Here is a 16,093-nt window from a genome sequence, read left to right as displayed (position 1 = left end):
CGATTGAGTCCATATTGGAACCTCATCTAAATTTGGTAGAAATTACACGATGTGCAAAGTATGGACCAAATCGGTTATTCCCTACAAGAGTTATCGTGCGCACAAGTTTTGCGACAATTTTTGAACATTTGTGGGGGAGGTACCTGAAGGAGTGGACCTATATGGCCCATCTTCGAACTTAAATCGAATCTGGACAAAATATTTCGATACCCAAAATTTGAACCGAATCGATTGATCCGTTCGAGAGTTATCGTGCGCACCAGCCAGCCAGACAGACAGACGGACAGACAGACAGACGGACGGACATTGCTAGATCTACTCAAAATTGTCTGAAACGGATATCGTACAAACATACTTGGGGTCTAAAACCATTATTTCGATGAGGCACATTTTTGGTCGTATCAAAGTGTAAATACCCTCTTTAGCCTAAAGGCTGAGGGTATAAAAATTTTGACAAGCACATTCACGATTTTTGTTACATGGGTTAAGAAAAAAATCGTGGTTTCAAATATGTTCGCGTTCACAAAATTGGATGCTGCGCCCAAAAGTTATGGGGGGTTTTATTCCCTTATAAAGAAAAAATATTTAAAAATTCCCTTTGTGTTGTAATACCAAAATGTATATATAAATCGGTAACAACATTTAATATCTATCCGTAGACGCCTAAATATTTGGTAAATTTATTTTCATTTTCGCGGAAAATCAAAAAGTAATGAAGGAATCTTTGAGTAAATTGTATTTATTCTAACTCAGAGTCCATAAAAATCTCTAAAAAATAAATTAAAAATACGTACAAAATCTAGACAATGTCCAGAAAAATGTGAGACCAACATTTTATAGATTAGGATTTTAAATTGCATATTGCAGCTACAACAAAAGACAAAAGTTTATTGTTGGCACATTATTTCAAGAATATATTTTTTGGTTTAATACGAAAATTTTGAGAACATTTTTGGGAGTTATTCTACTATTTCGCTAAATTTCCAAACAAAACCTGAATTATTTTGCTAAAACCTCTTCAAGGAAAATAGTTTATCATCGTGACAGTATATTTGCTTAGTGTGATAAACAATAGAATTAGGAAATAAAGAGTGATATTGATATTACAATCAAAGAAAACACATAACAGTTAAAACCCGTATAACGCGCGAAATAGTTAAAATCAGTTGAGGCGCATGTGCTTTTCGCATAGAGCGAGTGAGTGCATCTCTGTCAATATGTTTGCATTTTTCCATGTTTCATTCAGCGACCAAAGTGTGCCATCAGTTGCATCTTACTCCACCAAAATGCTTCATGGGGGTAAAAATAACGCGATGTTCATATGATTATAAGGCGCATCCGATTTCAGTGACCCCCTGTTAAAAATACGTCAATAAGACAAATTTTACACAGATTCGTCAAGAACCGCGGATGTGCTACCTGATTCTATTTTTGGTTAAATACGAATACTACTCCCGAATCTCTGTAGTTTAAGACACACCTTTTTGAAAAATATTATAATCGCGTATAAAGGATTCCATTTATGTAAACAATTTTAAGGGAAATCGCGGTTTAGTATGCGTTTTAGTCAAAATAAAATTTTGCTTATTTTCCTATTTTCAGGGTATCTATATCAGCGGTTTTAGTGGATGGATTCGATCGTGGTAGGGCTCATTAAATCCGGCGCGGAAAAAAACTAAAATCAAGCGGGGTTCAAGGGTACCTGAGTCACAGTTGTAAATTTTGAAGCCAAAAAATAGGTTTTTAAAGAAAAATTACGCACCAAAAATTCGACTTTGGACTCCTATTACTAGGGAGCTGTGCGGAGCACACTCATGAGATATACATCAAACGACGTGGAATCACGAGTTCTACAATCCAATAAATAGATTAGGTCATTATCTGGTTGCGCCCTCCAATTATAAGAAAAATTCAAAAGCCCCGATTTCAAAACTTCAAAATGTCAGCATCGATTTAAGGGGGATGCACTGTATATATCGAGAAGTCACACATTAGAATCATGTTGCCCAAGTGGTATTCTTCAATTCTTTCTTTAAGCTCAGGTCTGAATTTTCCCTGGTTTGACCAAAAATCAAGAAAAAACACAAAAAAGCTTGCTAACTTCAACACATTTTTACCCATTTTTTTATATTACCACCAACGCAGCTTCCACGAAAATTATTTGTTATGGTCCATATTATGAGATCGTGGCTAAAACACTTCAGTTAATATAAATTCATTCATATTTTATAAAATATATTAACAGTTCGCGACTTATTAAATGGTGAACCTCAACTTCAACGATTGTAAAACATTTTTGAATATTACCATATATTTAAACCGGCCTTGTCGGAATATTGTATAACTCAACAAAGACTTAATAGCACATTTTAGACATTTCGGTAGGATAATGCGTTTTACACCTGGAAAATAATGAAAATTGGAAAAAAAACATTAGTTAGAAACATTCAAATAAAAATCATATGCATCGGGTTTTAATAAAAATCAAATATCGTTCGTTGGTAAATGCATCTGTATTTCAAAAAGCAAAGCAACCAACAGAGAGGAATGGAAATCTTTTCTTAGTTCGGCTTATAGGACAAATGTTCTGTAATAGGCCAACTAAGTAAGTAAGTAAGTGTTGTTTGGTGTCTACTTCGCTGCTCAAATCCCGAGGAATATCTTTTTCTGTTTTTAAAATAATAATCTGCACTTAAGTGCAATGATATTAAACTTTTGTGGACGGAGGTAAATATTGTGTATAGCAGTTACTCCGTCCAATGTTATCGTGCGCACCAGCATCGGTGTGTACCGTTTGGTACCTACAACAAACAAGTTTTTCCGATATAAACGAGTCTAGACAAGGCCAAGATTCTGTCGTTTTATTTTTTTTTTTCGCACATAGTCTTCGTGGCTCTAAAACATTAAATAAATTTTCTTAGGAAAATGTATGCTTTGGAATATAATAAAAGAATATTTTGTTGCAAAAACTTATTAATGAAGTATTTTATTCGTGTAGCCTATGGCTTTCATTGAATATGGCTATGATTTCAGCAAACTTCTTAAAATAAGATCTCTTCCATTACAGTAAAACATAAAACTAAATATCTTTTTGAAAAATTAAGATTTAATATATCAAGTAGGGGGTAGGCACACTGGCACATCCTCCTGTACAGACCAGCAAGGTAATTTAGTAACTGATACAGATAGTGTGCTAAGGATATGGAAAGAACATTTTTCAAAATTGTTGGTATCCAATAGTAGCTAAGACGACGAAGATACCACAGATCCAATCCCAGAAGATGGTATTGAATGTATACCACCCGGCCAAGATGAGGTAAAGACAGCAATAAACCGGCTGAATAATAATAAAGCAGCAGGTGCTGCTGGCCTACCAGTCGAGCTGTTTAAAACCGGAGGCGAGGCATCAGCTAGTTAGCTCCATCTGGCAGGAAGAACGCTTACCCGACGATTGGAACCTGAGAATCCTGTGTCCCGTCCATAAGAAAGGAGATAAGACTTTATGCTCCAACTATAGGGACATAAGTCTTCTCCCTATCGCCTACAAGATAGTGTCAGGGATATTATGCGAACGACTAAAGCCCATGGTCAACGAAATAATTGGACCTTACCAATGCGGCATTAGACCTGGCAATTCCACCATCGACCAGATATTTCCCCTGCGGCAAATCCTGGAGAAAACACAAGAGATGCAGATCGACACCTACCACCTTTTTGTCGATTATAAAGCAGCCTTCGACAGCCCGCTACGTTCAAAGGTATTCCAAGCAATGTCTGAAATTGGTATCCACGCAAAGCTCATTCGGCTTTGTAAAATGACTCTAACTGACACAAGATCTTCTGTTAAAATAGTAAAGAACCTCTCCGAAGAGTTTTGTACTAAAAGAGGTTTCAGGCAAGGAGACAGCCTTTCGTGTGATCCTTTCAACATCCTGATAGAAAAGGTTATACGAGAGGCAAACGTCAAAAGAAGTGGCACAATCTACACCAATAGCCACATGTTACTTGCTTATGCTGATGATATAGACATCATGGGACGATCAATAAAACAAGTAACGGATACCTTTATGAAAGTCGAAGGAGAATCTGCTAAAGTGGGTCTGGCGGTAAACGGTGAGAAGACCAAGTTAATGGTGTCGACGCGCGATGCGTCCATTTAGCTCGGACCAACTGTTGAAGTTGGTTCCTATAATTTTTAGGTTGTAAAATACTTCGTATACCTCGGCACCGCCGTAAACACAACAAACAACATCAGTTGTGAAATAAAAAGAAGAATTGTATTGGCCAACAGATGATACTTTGGCTTAGGTAAGCACTTCAAAAACAAAGCCACAACTCGTCAAACAAAAATAACGCTTTACAAAACACTGATACTACCCTTGCTGATGTATGGTTCCGAAGCCTGGGTACTTGCGCAAGCTGATAAGGCAGTGCTTGGCGTGTTTGAGAGAAAAATTCTTCGAAAGATCTACGGACCAATCTGCGTTAACGGTGAATATCGACATTGCATGAACCACGAGCTGTATTAGCTATACAGCGACATCAGTATAGTTAAACGTATCGAGATGCATCGATTGCGTATCATAAGAATGAGCGATGATGAACCCGATAAAAAGGCGTATAAATTCGGGCCACATGGCGGTGCACGCAGAATTGGCAGGCCAAAGAATAGATGGCGCAAACAAGTTGATGAAGAGATGACAAGGCGGGGTATTTCAGAAAGCGGAGCACTAAACAGAGAGAATTGGAGATCTTTTCTTAGTTCGGTCTATGGAACAAATGTTGTGTAATGGGCCAGCTAAGTAAGTAAGTAGTGGGGGTAGGGGCTGGTTCCTTTTAGAACACGAAATCTTGTCTCTGAACGCCATTTTTTATAAACGCCATACGTCTTTGGGAGGTACCTCCACATGAAATAAAAAACATCAGCAACGCGTTTACTTTTAAGAGAAAAATCGTTAGTTATTTCGCCGTTTAATTGTTCAACTTTTTTGTTTCATTTTATTTGCTTCTCTTTTTTAATTTTTCTTAATTTTGTATTAATTTTTATCCAATTGTAATAATAATTTGTGCAACTGTTACATAAGTCCAATTAAAAAATGATACTTCATATAATTATAATTATAAAATTATATATCTTGTTGTGTAGATTTTTCAATAAATAATCAAATAAATAAATAAACTATTTCCAAAATTTTTTACCGATCCAGGTGTCATGGTAGTGAATAGGTTGGTATGTAAATAGATAGTATGAATGCAGACCAGGAAACTCGGCTTATTTATGACAGACATTCTTTACTTTCAGCCTTTTAAAAATGGTCATCTACTCTAACTGGTATGCCGTTAGCTCGGCAAATCATATCATATACATCAGATGAAATTTATTAAAATTTCTGATAAACGTTTTTCACTTGCATTCAGATTTCCAAGTCGTAATAGAGACTGTCATATGTTTTCATTTAAGTGACACAATTAGTGATGCAATGAATAATACATTGTGCCTGTAAACTCATAGGCCTCGTACAAACACCGAGTCAAGTGTTATTAGAAGTTGTTATTTATTCGGGGAAAACGCAGTTTAGAAATTTACATAACAAACTGGCAGCGTCTTGATGTAAGGTCATTGCCAATGTATTTTTACAATGTTTGCTGCTCTTCACTCGACACGTTCATGGTTAAGGCTGTTCTCAATTCTAATTCAATTAAATTGAAATGAAAATTGTTTCTTAGAAAAAAAAACGAGAATATTTTTCAACGTAATCAAGATCATGGGTGGAGGATTATTTGCAGGGATTTTTTTTTTGCTGTGGCATTATGTCACTAAATGATCATTTGTAGTAGTTGTGTCCGCTTTTAAATTACTAATATTTTCCTTATTCCGCTTAGTTGTGGTTGTCGCCGCTTAACGAATAAATGTCATAACGTTTGTGTCTGCTGAACAGGAGGGAATTGGGTGTAGATATTGTTTCTCTGGCGCATTTACTCATCTTTTTTCTCGACATTAAGTAAGTCCAACATTTTTAATCAGTATCAGCAATTTTTAAAACAACAACAACATCATCGTTGTTGGTGGTAATTATGATGCACTATCTTTTATGGGGTCTGTAGCCTCCGTAAAATATTCTGCTCAATTATTCGTTCAAGTTGTTAGGAATATATATGGGTTATTCCGCAGAAATGTCTACAGATAAGGAAAAGTTTGAGCCTGTATTTGACCGCGTAAGCTAAATAATATCTGGAATTTAGGTCAGTTTGTTTTGAAACATAAACTCGGTAAATATTCCAAATTTATGTTCTAAAAGGTTAGATCTCTTTTTTTACTGCTGTATGCTATCTTGGCAATTACACAAGAAAATTAGAGAAAAATCAAAAAGAAAAAAAAAACATGAAATAAAAAACATTAGAAACGTGTTTACTTTTAAGAGAAAAATCGTAAGTTATTTCGCCGTTTAATTGTTCAACTTTTTTTGCTTCTCTTTTCTCGCAGGAGCGATTTTTAAATAAATCGCCGTCAAAATTCAAACTTTTGGATTTTTTTATGTTTTCACGATTTTGCTTGGAACCGCAAGTCCTATCGAAATGGGGCTAAAGAAAATGTTGTTGCTGTGAAAATGCTCTGGAAGATTGACTCTTATGATTTGTTCCTAGGTTTTACAATTTTTGTTAGCTTTTCACGATTTGCTTGAAAACGGTCTTATCGAAATGGGACTACAAAAAAATCTTATAGCTGTGAAAATTCTCTACAAGATCGGCTTTCGTAATTTTTTCCACGGTTGTACCATTTAATTTGGGAAATTGCAATCTTGTCATTCTTTTATAAGTTGACGATACATTCAGTGAATTATCCCAATTTGAACGTCTATATCTCAAAAATGGTAAAACCTACGAAAAAATCATAAAATACAATTTTATAGACAATTTTCACTGCTACAACATTTTTTTTAGTGAACATTGTGAAAACTTAAAACAAACCCTAAAAATGTGAACTTTGACCGCGATTTGTTTAAAAATGTCCCAGGTGCAAGCTCCTTTCATTTAAAGTTGGTTCAAGACCACCGTGTAGTATCATCAACACCACGTTAAAAATGGAGGGGACTTTAGAAAATCATCATTTGAAATGTATTGTATTTGCACAAGGAAGACCCTTTTTCTGCGTTGGAGGACAAACGGAAAAAATGCATCATTTTTATAGAAGCACCCATAAATAGCTTATAGGAGTCTAGATTTTTGTAAACTGGTCGCAGCACTCACAGCCATTGCCGTTTAACACTTTACTGGCATGCAATAATCTACGACATAACATTTGAATGTTCATTTGTGATGGTGTAACACATACATACTCACCATCCAAAAAGCTTATACTCGGCCAACTACTGAGATTTTGGACTACCCAACACCTCTCGGCATTACCACGTAATCAGAAAAGTACGATTAAACCACAAACAATTGTAACAATTGCAATGACCACAACATTATTTTCTGGTAACAATGATGAGGATGACGCCAAGGCAGGCAAGAGTGCATGGAAGACAGATATGAGGCTGAACTTCCTTTATTGCCATAGACATGGTGTCCAGTATAAAAAGCCCTTTTATAGCAAAAAGAGCATTGTGGACAAACATACATACATACATACATAATTACACTTGCATACTAACAGACGCCATTGGGAAGTGAAAATATTTGAATGTTTCTGCTATCTCGTCATGTTTGGTCATTAGGGCCAAGAGACATGTTCCAAACAAAAGACAAAAAATAACGATTATTGTTGGTGCAATTTAAGGGGTACAAAAAGAACCACAAATTGGAAAAAATTAATGTTCATTGTAGGCGAGAAAATACTCTCTAAAAATTATACATACACATAATACTGTCCTGTACATCAATTTTGATGATTGGTGGTTTTTTGTGAGGGCATCCTTTTACCCCCATGCTAATACAAGTACCGGCGTGTAAATAAAATTTCTTATATCTGGAGGGCTTAACTTTACCTGACTTAGACGCAATTTATGTAATTGAAAATGTTCTGGTTTTTCATATTTAACCCTCTCCAATCATTACAGCCAACCAAATACTCATTATATAAACAACGTTAATCATTTCTGTGAGTTGAAGTGTGTGTGTGTGTGGATGGATGGCAGGAAGAAAGGGTTGTGCGTGACAGGAAGTTTGAAGATTCCTTCAAAGATTTATGGGAAATAGAAAAAAGTGTACATTATGTTATTACTGGCAATGAAGCTTTAACTGTCAATATGTCTGTCAGGCTGTCATCAGCATTTCCTCCTGTTTGCAATAAAAAACGTTGTTAAGAAAAAACTGTCAGAAAATATGGATACAAAATAAAACTGTCAAAAAAATAAAAAAATAATTATCAACATTTCGTAGTTGTGGTGGTCGTACCGAAATCCTTTTTGGGGGGAAAACTTTTTGTATAATAAAAAAAAGTTAGCTACCAACAAAAAATAAGTAATGAAAGAACTGTATATTTATTTAGATGCTAATTTCCTCGAATAAGGAAAAAAGATGATGGTTAATTAAAAAAGTGTTAGTGTCTTGGGGTGTGGGTGTTCGTGCGTCCGGTAAACATTCGTTGTCCTTCTATCAATATTAAGATGAATCTTCAATTGTAACGGATATCCTTAAGGCCATATAATAAGGCCAATTTTTTAATATAAAGTTCATCTAAATTTGTTGTTTTGTATGAAAAGAAGTCCATAAAAAAGCTTCAACCCTTCTTAAAATGCAGGAATTTTCTTGATTAGGTTTAATTGTAAATAATGGCAAAGGTTACTATTTAATAAGTGTAATTGAAGGACCTTTCCGGAAAGGATACTCTATTGTAACATGTTTTTCTTAGCAAAAAAGTATATTTAAGTTGCCTTTAAATATTTACCAACCCTCCCCCTCCTTGGTGTGTGCGTGGGATAATTAATCATTTCCACTTCTCAAGATGCAGATAAACAAAATTTGGCCAACTGAAAGTTGTTTGTTTTCCTTTCATGTTACGTTTTTCCCCAGCATGAAGTTATGACAACAATTAAGCCATCCCGATTGCTATGCTAATTACACTCTCTTTACTTGTCCGTTCTTATCATTATGGTCGGATTTTGCATTTATGCATGAGCACCAATCCTGACCATATTTACATGGCAACGTCTAAGATAAAAAGCACAAAACTTTGGATGAAACAAAGAGATTTGCATAGAGCCTTCAAACAACAAAACCTTGCCAGAATTGTTCGTGTGAAATTTCAAGAACTTTTAAGTAGTCGACAAGATAATGCATATCATTACAGAGAGAGAGAGACAGGATAAGAGTGTGGATTGATCGGTGTGAAATTTACTTAGGTAGAATGATAACTTAAAACGTACATAAATTTGTTGTTACAAGAACGGAACATTTTGGTCTGTAGTATATGGTCTGGTCAAGTTAGGATGAAGATTTTAAGTTATGTTATAATCCGACAGGGCTTTGAGTATTTACACAAATGTTATTAATTTTATGGAAATTACAAACTGAAAGTAAACTCAGTTTGGTAAGGTTTTGGAAATGTATTAGTATTTCCTAGAACTAAATTTTATTCTAAAGTATTACTTACTTACTTAGCTGGCCCATTACAGAACATTTGTTCCATAGGCCGAACTAAGAAAAGATCTCCATTTCTGTCTATTTGTTGCTTCACACTCTGGAATACCGAAACTTTTCATCTCATCATCCATTTGTTTGCGCCATCTATTCCTTGGCCTGACAATTCTGCGTGCACCGCCAAGCGGTCCGTATTTATACGCCTTTTTAGCGGGTTCATCATCGCTCATTCTTATGATATGGTCTAGCCAACGCAATCGCTGCATCTCGATACGTTTAACAATATTGATGTTGTTGTATAGCAGATACAGCTCGTGGTTCATGCGACGTCAATATTCACCGTCAACGCAGATTGGTCCGTAGATCTTTCGAAGAATTTTTCTCTCAAACACACCAAGCCCAGAGATGTGGCTTTGTTTTTAAACTGCTTACTTAAACCAAAGTAGCATCTGTTGGCCAATACAATTCTTCTTTTTATTTCACAACTGATGTCGTTTGTTGTGTTTACGGAGGTGCCGAGGTAGACGAAGTCTTTTACTACCTCAATATTATAGGAACCAACTGCCACAGTCGGTCCGAGCTCAATGGACGCATACCGCGTCGACACCATCAACTTCGTCTTCTCGCCGTTTACCGCCAGACCCACTTTCTCCTAAAAGGTAAAGGTATCAGTTATTTATTTTACTGATCGGCCCATGATGTCTATATCATCAGCATATGCAAGTAAAATGTGGCTATTGGTGTAGATTGTGCCACTTCTTTTGACGTTTGCCTCTCGTATAGGGTGTTTTTTTAAGCCCGATAGAACTTGAAATTGTAAAAAATTACACAAAAAATTAAATTGTAATCAAAATTTTTTTTATTCGAAAGATCAATACGTGACATTAACATTTGAAAATGATTTCGGCCATATGGGCACCGCGGCTGTTCTTGACGAAGTGCATTCTGGACGTCCAATTTTTGGCCACTTTTTCGAGCACTGCTGGCCGCATGTCACGAATAACACGAACAATGCTGGCCTCCAAGGCATCAATTATTGCTGGTTTATCAGCATAAACCAGTGACTTCACGTAGCCCCACAGGAAATAATCGAGAGGTGTCAAATCGCACGACCTTGGAGGCCAATTGACAGGTCCACTTCTCGAAATCAACTTATCGCCAAATTTTGATTTCAATAAGTCGATGGTTGCGTTTGCCGTATGGCACGTAGCGTCATCCTGTTGAAACCACATCTCCTCCGGATCAATGTCATCCATATTTTCAAACAAAAAATCATTGATCATGGTGCGGTAACGATCTCCATTGACCGTAACGCGAGCTCCGGCCTCATTTTTGAAGAAATAAGGTCCGATGATGCCACCAGCGTGAAAACCGCACCATACGGTGAATTTTTTTGGATGTAATGGAGTCTGTAGGGTCTCTTGTGGATTGGTCTCACTCTATATGCGGCAATTTTGCTTATTAACAAACCAGTTAAGCCAAAAATGCGCCTCATCGCTGAACACAATTGTGCGATAAAACAACGGGTCATTTGCCAACTGCTCTAGAGCCCAATCGGCGAAAGAACGACTGATTTTCAAAGTAAATGTGGATAATTTCGTAGTGTTGTTCAAGCGTGAGTCTATTCATGATAATTTGTCAGAGTATACTGAAACAAATAAAAAAAGTTTCATCAAAATTTAATTTTTTGTGTTACTTTTTACAATTTAAAGTTCTATCTAGCTTAAAATAACACCCATTATAACCTCCAGCAGGATGTTGAAGAGATCACACGAAAGGATGTTGAAGAGATCTCCTTGTCTGAAACCTACGGTCAACGAGATAATTGGACCATACCAATGCGGCTTTAGACCTGGCAAGTCCACCATTGACCAGATATCCTGGAGAAGACCCAAGAGATGCAGATCGACACCTTTTTGTCGATTAAAAAGCATCCTTCGACAGCTAGCTGCGTTCAAAGGTATTCCAAGCCATGTCTGAATTTGGTATCCCCGCAAAGGAGGAGGATGGATTTGCGCAAGAAAAAATTGTTCCCTTGTAAAGATAGCCGCAAGAACAACCTACTGAAAAAAATCAAAACGATCCGAGAGGAGCTCTTAAACTTCACTTTATCCGAATTTTGTGTGTGAGGTACCTGAAGGAGAGGAGCGATGTAGTCCATATTCGAACCCGATCTATATTTGGAAGAAATAATGCGATGTGCAAAGTTTGGACCAAATCGATTGCTGCCTTTCGAGAGTTATCGTTCACGCCATTTAACAGAAAATTTTTGAATTTTTGTGGGGAGGTACCCGGATGAGTGGACCGATATAGCCCATCTTCGAACTTAAACTAAGTTTGGAAAATATTACGATACCCAAAATTTGGTTCGAATCGGTTGATCCGTTCCACAGTTATTGTGCGCACCAGCCACCCAGACAGACAGACGGACGGACATGGCTAAATCGACCCCAAATTGTCTGAAACGAATTTCGTCCAAACCTACTTGGGGACTAAAACCGTTATTTCTATGAGGCACATTTTTTGTTGTATCAAAGTGTATATATCCTTTCTAGCCTAAAGGCTGTACCCTCAGCCTATAAGAAGAAGCGAACATTTGGTTTTTGCTCTTCAATTTTTATACCCTTCACCATAGTAAGTAGGTTATATTAAGATTGTTTTATGTTTGCAACGCATTGAACTAATCATTTACGATCATTTAAAATATATATTCTTGATCAGGATAAAATTCTAAGACGATCTAGCCATGTCCGCCTGCCCGTCGGTTGTAATCACTCTATCGTCCGTAAAAAATGAGATAAAACGCTAAAATTTTGCACCCGAGTACCTTTTTTCCATAGGCAGGTCAAGTTCGAAGATTGGCTATATAAGTCCACGTTTGGTATAGCCCACATATAACGATAGCTCCCGATTTAAGGTGTTTTGTGGATTTTAGCTAATTTTTAGACCAAACAAGCTGTAATTTGACGTTTGAGGTTCACAGTGGTCCTAAAACTTCTCCACCAAAAATCCCATACATCGCTACACGCGATTATCCGTATTTTGAAGGTTTTAACTACAATTTTTAACCGAACCAGCTGTAATTTGACACTTGAGGTTTCCAGTGGTCACGAAACTTCTCCATCAAAATTCTTTAAAAAGGTCCGTGTTTTGGTATAGCCCCCATATAACGGTACCCCCGATTTCCAGTATTTTGATGATTTTAGCTAAAATTTGTAATTTGTAGTTCTCAGAGGTCCCGAAACTCCTCCACCGAGTACCTTTTTCCATAGGCTGGTCAAGTTCGAAGATGGGCTATAGCCCATCCACGTTTGGTATTGCCCCCATATAACGGTACCTCCCTATTTAATTTATTTTGTTGATTTTAGCTATTTTTTGACCAAACTAGCTGTAATTTGACGTTTGAGGTTCACAGTGGTCCTAAAACTTCTCGACCAGAAATCCCATACATCGGCACCCCCGATTTTCGGTATTTTGAAGATTTTAACTACAATTGAGGTTTCCAGTGGTTACGAAACTTCTCCACTAAAATTCTTTAAAAAGGTCCGTGTTTTGGTATAGCCCCAAATAACGGTACCCCCGTTTTTCAGTATTTTGACGATTTTAGCTAAAATATTTGACCGAACCAGATGTAATTTGACACTTGAGGTTTTCAGCAGTCACGACTCTTCTTCACCAAAAATCGTCAACATAAGTCCATATTTGGGTATAGCCGCCATATAACGGAACCCCCGATTTTCGGCATTTTGAGGATTTTTGACTGAACTTGCTGTAATTTGACATTTGAGGTTTTCAGAGGTCCTCCACCAAAAATCGTCCACATAGGTCCATGTTTTGGTATATAAAGGTACCAACAGATTGAAGACATTTTTAGATACATTTTTAACCTAGTCGGGCATATAACATTTTATTAGCTAGACAGAGGCCGATTTTGGTAGATTACATTTACTTACACGTACATTATTTAGTTTCATGTTTTCTTCGAAGTCGCTTAGAGAACTTAGAACACTGAGCAACACTTTCTGTTAGCTTTATTTATTACGGCAAAATAATATATTACGATCATTATTGAATATACTGAAGTTTCTTGGGTGCCACCGTGGTGCCATGGTATGCACACCCGCCTTGCACGCTGAAGGTCGTGCGTTCGGTTCCCCCGGCCAGGCAACCTCAAAAATTTTTCAACGGCGGTAAAATACCCCTCGGTAATGTTGGTGACATTTCAGCCATGTAAAACTTATCTACAAGTGGTGTCTTAGATGCGCCGTTCGGACACGGCGATAAACAGTAGGACCCATAGCATTGAGCTAATATGAATCGGGGTACCACATATTGATATGAGAGAGAAGTCTCTCTTGTCCCTTCTGGGACGTTTGTGGAACTATTATTATTATATATTAAATTGTTTCTTCCAATTGAAGTCTTTGATGTTTCTCACAAATTTCCCAACTTTCGGCAACGTACCTCCTCAATTTTGCTCAACGCGTTAAATGCATAGCCCATACCGTTGCAGCTTGCCCGTAACGTTACAATGATTAATTACAGTCGACGCTTCGTTTCAATTACATCTTAAACTCATCTCCGAGAACCAGCATTGACCATTCGTTTCTTCATTGCTTTTCCGACACAAAAGACAAGAATGCATATCTTCGGATGTACAGATGTTGGTATTTTTTGTTGCAATTATCAAATATTTACATATGTTCCGTCCATCATCAACAACCATAAACCCACCCACCCACTGGTCGGTCCCACTGGTGTTATCTGCCGAAGAAAACTCACATACGCACTTTTCAGCTCATTAAAAAGTTTTACGATTTTCTCGTCTTTATCTTTTAGTGTTTCATAGTGTGTGTGTGTTTGTAATTGCCTGTTTGTTGTTGGTGTTTCTGTATGTGTGTGCGTGCATGTGTTTGTTAATATCAAATGGAAAAGTTGCCAAAGTTTGTGTACTCTTTTAACTTCATAAGGATGGAGAAAAAAAATAAGAAAATAAAACACCGACACTGTTTACACCATCCCGAAAAAATGAGAAGAAAATTATCCGAAAAGATAAAGAATTAAGTACGACGAGTATGATATGTTTGGTAATGATGTTGAAAATCAACACTTCCGGCTTGTTTCATGAGAACGCAAACGAAAACAAAAAACAGAAACATAAACTTACTCCTTTTCCATTTTGTTGGACGGATGAAAGGAGGAAGACATGATGTCGACATCTCATTGAGATGTTTTTAATTAGATATTAAACTTTCTTTTGGTAAACTCAATGTAATGCAATGTTGAAAGTGACGTGTATTTCTTTATGAAATAAAAATTAATAAACAAATTTTCCATATAAAGAGTTGGGTTGCCCATAACTGCTGTTTAATGAAATTGATACATATCCAAAATAATAGAAAATATATTCTGAGATACAATTATGTATAAACCGAAATCCAAACAAGCAATTTAAATTAAGCAATTTCATAGGTTTTTTTCTCGATTTGCCGTGCTTCCAAATCACTCCTTTGTCTATAAATGTTTCCCCTTTTTAGTGTGCAACGTGGTGTTACTGATTTCAGAGTAGACCTATGTACCTACCACACTCTTCTCTTCGGTTTAGGACGATACTTCTGTTCGTTAAATGGGTTCCTCTGGAGCTCATGTACAAATAGCCAATAGTTTGTTAAATATGTACAAACTTGCTCAAAATTTATGAATATTTCATTAAAAATGTGCGGCAAGTGGTAAATTAACTATAACGACTTCGTTAATATACAATGATCTCATAATATCCTTATTTGACATTCAACCTCGAAGTGAGGATAGCAAAATGAATACAGATATTGTGCTCTAAGAATAGTAAAAACCTTTAAAAATATAACATTTTGTACCAACAGTATTAAATTTATATTTCCTTTAGTCGGAATACTTCGTCTTGCTTCCCAGCAAAAATTCGGATCCGTTAGTCATTACGTAACCCATTACAAAGTAATGTAAACAAGCTTCTTTTCCCATTACAAGTAATCTGAAAAGTAATGGGATACTTCTTAAAAAAATTACAAGGCAAACCTACTTACTTTTCTCCTCACTAAGTAATGAGGACGGTGGCACAGTGAGTGTGTGTCCGACTATAAATCATAGGGTTGTGTGTTCAACGCTCACTGTCGGCACGAGAGTTTTTTTTAATTAAAAAATAACAGTTCGTGTTGCACATGTGCACTGCACATTTAAGTTCTTAATCAACCCTTAATGTTCGTGTGCGTGGCATAGTATGTAGTGTCTTTGGATACAAATCAGAGGGTTCGTGTGTTCAACTCGCACAGCGAGCGAAATAAAATAAAGTTAAATAAAAGTAAGAAGTGTGATGAAATTAAAAAAATCTCTACATCAACTGTTCTAAAAATAGAATTTTTTCAACTTACTTTTCAACTTCTAGTGGCCACTGAATAACTAGTTATTAGAGTGGTCATAAAATAACTACAAACTGAGTGCGACATGCCCTTGTAAAAATAATGGGGAAGAAAGG

The 16,093-nt window shown here is 36.6% G+C and overlaps 1 protein-coding gene across 1 annotated transcript in view; it reads left to right on the top strand.

The window, feature by feature from the left end:
* The first annotated feature begins 5,980 nt into the window (after window positions 1–5,980).
* Window positions 5,981–16,093, top strand: part of twz (BTB/POZ domain-containing protein twz) — a 182,231-nt gene continuing 172,118 nt past the window's right edge. Inside the window, exon 1 of the mRNA XM_073990423.1 lies at window positions 5,981–6,002. The gene's annotated coding sequence lies outside the window, so the exon portion shown is untranslated. The remainder of the gene's footprint in view (window positions 6,003–16,093) is intronic.

This window comes from Musca autumnalis, unplaced genomic scaffold (assembly GCF_047663935.1).
Source record: "Musca autumnalis isolate F117 unplaced genomic scaffold, ASM4766393v1 scaffold_5, whole genome shotgun sequence".
Classification (NCBI taxonomy): Eukaryota; Metazoa; Arthropoda; class Insecta; order Diptera; family Muscidae; genus Musca; species Musca autumnalis.
The sequence above is the reverse complement of the archived record's forward strand: the minus strand, read 5'-3'. Positions and strand labels throughout refer to the sequence as shown.